Genomic DNA, 5,914 nt, shown 5'->3' with positions numbered 1-5,914 from the left:
CGCCTGAGCGGCCCCGGCAAAGAGGACGACGGCTCCGATGAAGCAAGAGTACGTGATGCAAGGCTATTGGTCCGTCGCCGTGGATGAGAAACGTCCATCTCTAGCAGTGGACGACGCGGTCTTGGTAGGTGCTCCGGCATGGTGGAGGACGGTGGCGATGGATGTGGTGGAGGATGGCGGCGATGGATGGGGTGTCGAACGAAGGCTGGTGTGGCGATGGGGTGTTCTAGCGCGGACGGTGTATGAATGGGAAAATGGAGGGAGAGGTCTGGGGAACCATGTTTTTGGGACGCGCCTGTCTGAAATATGGGAAAGTTATGAACTTAGCCCCCGTTTAAAATTTGGACGTCTCGTCGGTTGGGGCTCGCATCTTGCCAATATTTGCCCAGAGCGATTTCGGGCGAGGAGAGGGTGGTTGGCGCCCATGGTTGGCGCCCACGGTGTATGAACATGGCTGACATGTAGGGTGGTTGTGTCACGTCTAAGTGAAGTTACAAACCTGCCCATATTGAAAATATTTTCCTACATCGATTTCGGCCAAGTCGAGTTTGTTTTGCCGCCCATCGTGTATGAATGGGGAATGGAGGGAGAAACAGAGGTCTTTCAGACGAGCTTGAATCAAATGAGTTTTGCCGCCCATGTTTGACACCCACCGTGTCGGAATGGGCTCAGAGGCGGTCGTGTCACGTCTAATTGAAGTTACTAACCTACCCCTATTTAGAGCAGTGGAAATCGGGCTGATGGATTGGTCGTGTAATGGGTAGACAGTAATTTCCATCTCCCAAACACTTGGCTTCGGGCAGCTAACGTGGGAGTGGACATTTTGCTGCTTCTTTCGAATTTTGGGACAATAAGCATCCATGTTTACCCTGGCAACTAAATTCAAATCCATTTTGTATTCCTATATGAATCCTTATAAATCATTCTATGTGTTTTTATATATCTTCAAAAGGACAATAAAGATGTATTCCACTGTCATATATGAATATGGTTTACAAATGCCGACACTCAAATTCAGAAACTAGAATCCAGTTTAAGGTGAATTCGAGTATTTGGAACACTTCATGTCCAACTCAAATGTCACACGCAGCGTAATGTGTACTCCCATTTAGATATGTACACAAGCGATGTATCAAGATTCAAATACCGAGTCAATCAACCAAGAATGTACAGAACTAACAGACATATAAACACTTATAGAGTATATGGATCAATAATATCTACTAACATACATAAGCCAGGCCGCTGTACTTTTTTTTGGCTACAACAACATCCTTTTTTAGCCAACATCTTGGCCCTTCCGATGCGTGCCACTTATGGTCCATCTATACTACTACTATTGCTGAATGCACATTCAGCCCGATTGGCATATTTGTAGGTCTGGCACAGCAATCCAAATGAAATGTCTCCGAGTCTTATCAATTAATACAGACTTGTGCTCAAATAAAATTACAAACCAAAAAAGAAAAAAGAAAATTATTACATGATCTCTAAAACAAATGGTTTGATTGATTACATGAACAGACAACACAAAGGTTATTCAACTATGGAAAGAACATTTCACCTATGATTTACCAAGTACGAATTTAATTTCCTTTTTTCCTTCAGGACCTTAACAATCTCGTCAGTCTTAGCTTGCTTTGTTTTGAAATCCACCAAATATTTAATGGTTGTCTTGAGTACTGCTTGTGATTGTGTTGTTTGCTTCCTCAACATGTCAACTTCATCTCTAAGTGCAGAAGTAGAATCTCTTTCTACCACTAGTTTAGCCTCTAGAGCATCAGCAGTTGGAAATTCATAATGCATGATTGGGCCGGTGCCACTGCTGTGGGATGATGCAACATCCATGGGGACCTCGCTCTTTGATCTTGGGCTAACCAGTTTTGCCATTAAAGTTCCGATTGGATTCAGAAAAGTTGAAGTTAGCAAGACATCTCAACTAGGAGTTATAATAGCAAACCAGTTAAACAAACAAGGAATTAAAGAGTTTCAATTGGATGATGAAAAGCAGTTATTAACATCATTGTAACCCGCTGTTGCAGCAGCAAAGCAGTTAAACAAACAAGTAGATATTTAAGTTAAGGCAAACAGGTAATTCTTAACAGTAAGTATCAAACACATAGATAGGCGCAGTCTACAATATGATTAACAGGCTGTGCCATTATGTAATCGGTAGCAAACTAAATTAAGCCAAGCAACATAATTGAATTTTTTTGCAATAAGTGGCTAACTAAAATTCTGAAAAGTAGGTAACTGAACTTATGCTAGTTCTTTGTACAGGCACACTGCAACTTCTTTTTCGCTTACAAGGTTGTACGAAGGAGTCCATGGCATCAATTGCTTGGATACGCAGTCCCAATACTTCTTTCTTCCCACACTGCATGGGTAAGTTGAATGGTTAATCTGGTAAGATGGTGCGTCCTTGATATGTTATATGAGGACGTGTAGTCAAACTAGTTGTAGCCAAACACATCACACTGGCTTTTACTGTATATTTCATGCGATTACTTTTGGCATACCGAGATCTAAGCAATCTACAATAGGATGAAAAGACTGGCATCCTTCACATTATTGGCGAACTCAGTTCATAGAAACAAGCAATTCAACCATTCTATGGGTAAATCAATAGCACAACTGGAATATTTTTCACTATTCAATCATACACCCAAAAAGGGGCGACGCCACCATAGGGGCTGGTATGGGCGGCCGCCTCAGGTGGCTGGAAAGTGTGCACCTAGTTTGAGTCGTCCAGGTTGGCCCACGCTAGTTTTGTTCGTCCCAACGCACGAGCAGGCAATGTAAAAAATGAAGAAAAATGTTTCAATTTGGATGGGCCAATAACATAAGTGCAAGGCAGACCCTATAGCAGGCTCGTGGCCCAAACAAGCGCCTCCCATATCAATCGAAGCAGGAAAAATCCCAATTCATTCGCTCCAGCCTCCAGTCTGGTTCGCTCCTAACCCAGCCACCGCTGGACAGACTGACACAGCACTTCCTCGTGCCCTCGTTGGAGGTCGGTCGTCGGGCTTCAAGCGAACAGAAGGACAAGAAGATAAAGATCCAACCCTGGGTGTAGCCTGCGTGAGAGGCAGCGGCGGCAGCACGGGCATGGCATCGAGCTTGCGCAAACGGACAGCCGCAGCTTGCAAGAGTAGCATGCGCAACGGGCAGGTACATCACATCACTGATTATATCAAATTCAACTCTTCAATTTCTGGCCAATAGTTAAACCTGACGGTGTTGTAAAACTGCTTGTATGTAGGGAATCTATGAGAAAATGAAACCAATTTCTACTTATTTTATAACTCCCCCAATCAATACTGAACTAACTGAATCTGATGTATCTAATCAAGTTTCCGATGCAAACATACAAGCTCATGTTGTTCTTAAGCCTGAAGTGTCTAATGAACATACTGCTAATGAAGGATTTGATGCAAACATTTTACATGCTCCTGGTGATGAACATATAGTGTCTAATGAGGGATCTAATGCAAGCATTTTGCAAGCTCATTGAAGGATTTAGTGTCTAATGATGATCTACCATGTTGAGAGAGACAGAGATTTGCAGGCATTGATGACAAGCAAATTATAGTGCATTTTCATAGCTTGAGGAAACGTCGAGGCCATCTACCAGAAAGTCCCCGTATCATGACAACATAGCATAAATACTTTTCTAATATGTTGTTTGAAACTATTGGCATACTTGTGCAGGATAGATATATTGATATGCAGTTTGCGCACTGGTTATACGTGCAATTACACTTCGATATTTTCAGCCAGAGAACGAATAATTCAAGCATGTACAGACCATGTTTGTAGTCCTTGTACACCATGTTGCATTTTGTGTTTTTTGGTGCTTGCATCATTTAGTGTTTATAATCTGAACTACTTTGGATCATTAGCTGGTTTTCAAAGTGCATGTAGCTTCACATTTCTCAAGTTATGTTGATTTCCGGAGTGCAAGTGCCTTCGTATTTTTTAAGTTAAATGTTCGCCCCTGGTAACTTGAATTCGTGGATCAGCCACTGCACACAAATCATACATTAATGCCAGTACGAATTAAATGAAATGCAGGGACTTACGCTAGCTCGTTGTACAGGCTCACTGTAGCTCTGCTTGCGCTTGGGATGTTCCATGTACAAGTCCATGTTACCACTTTCTTGGATTTGCAGGCCTTGTGCTACTTGCATCCCCCTCTGCATTTTTGACACGGCGAATGGTTGATCAAATAAGAGGAATCGACCTTGATGTTGTACCGGAGGACAAATACTTAAAAGGTTATATGGGTGTGCAGGATGTGTACCAAATCCCGTAGCGCCGTCATGCTTCGCTAAAAAATGGATTTGCTTGTTTCAGATGATATCTCCAGAATAAATAAGAGTTAAAGTCAGAGTTGCATAGGCGTGTAAACTAAGAGAGCAGTGAAAGGATATCCAAACATCATCGGAACAGTGCACAAGGGAGTGATGTGTGGATACCTAGTTCGGGCCGGCGTTTGGGCATGCTCGCCTAGCTAGAGTGCGGGTCACTTCAGAGTCGTTGAGGGTGATGCGTTGGCGTTGGCTGGCCGCGCACGGATGCATATCTTGAGTGGCAGCGGAGCGCTATGATGCGGTGGACGAGACCGTTGGTGAAGCCCCAATAGCCTCGGGGGGCGGAGGTGCGACAATGTGCTCGGTGAAGTAGCCCCGGTGAGCTGGGAGACGGTGTCGGTGAAGCGCACCTAATGCGGTGGAACTCGATGTCCGTGAGGCACGTCGGTTGCGGTGGCCGACGTTGTCGGTGGACCACCTGGTGCGGTGGACGAGGGCATAGATGAGGTAGCTCCAGTGCGGTGGTGAAGTGCGACCGTCGTCTTCGTCGTTGTCGTCCGGCACAGAGGTGGGGAATGGTGGGGAAAGAGACGAGACGAGGGGCGATTCGAGGGTTGGCGGCGAATTAGGGATTTGAGCAATCTGGGCGCGGAAGGGGGCGGTGGAGAAGAGAGATTTTGCAGGGCTGGAATTGGGGCTGCCAGATATTTCAATCCAAAACGTGGAAGCGCGAACTTATATTCTCGTCGTCCTTTTTGGGGGGGAGGGGGTGGGTGGTTGGGTACTACTCGTCCGTCCGACACACGCGACCACCCCGACAGGACTATGCTTCGGTGCCTTAAGGCACCTGCCTTTGTGTCCATGACATGTGGGCCCAACAGGTGGTTGGCCCACATGTCAGTGACCCAAAGGCAGTTGCCTTTAAGGCACCGAAGCAGCATCCACCCCGACACGACCCTAGTCTGCCTGGTGCACCTACATTTGAGAATGCAAACGAATCTTCTTTCTTTTGCAAATGAATCTGTATGTATTACCATGCCCTTGTTTTCCTTGCAATAATTAGTCATTTGAAATGAGATACTCCATCCGTTCACTTTTGTAAGTCGTTTCAGACAACTTAAAATGAACTGTTTTGCACATTGTCTGAAATGTTTTCAAGGTCTTATAAAAGTGAACAGAGGGAGTACTATAAATTAATTAATGAGGAGTTATTTGAAAAAAAATCGAAACGGTACCCACGCTAACGTGGATTAGAGTGTGTGTCCAATAATTAGTTATTTGAATTACAGTGTGTGTCACATAGTTAGTTATTTGAATTAGAGTGTGTGTCACGTAGCAATCTCCAATTCTAACGTGGATTTCGCATTTCACTGTATCCATGCTACTTTTTTTAATACAAATTCATATGTATATGATGAACACCATGGTAGCGAGAAAACTTTTGGATGGATTCAAACATATGACCTACAAAATAGCACAATAAATTGAGTCAATGTCAACTTTTCAAAACTTAGTATGGCACGAATTCCAAATTATTACCCGTATGCCTAGTCCTCGGTTCAAATCTTACAATGTACACTGAATTGAAACATTGATATTAA

This window comes from Triticum dicoccoides, chromosome 6A (assembly GCF_002162155.2).
Source record: "Triticum dicoccoides isolate Atlit2015 ecotype Zavitan chromosome 6A, WEW_v2.0, whole genome shotgun sequence".
Taxonomy (NCBI): Eukaryota; Viridiplantae; Streptophyta; class Magnoliopsida; order Poales; family Poaceae; genus Triticum; species Triticum dicoccoides.
The sequence above is the reverse complement of the archived record's forward strand: the minus strand, read 5'-3'. Positions refer to the sequence as shown.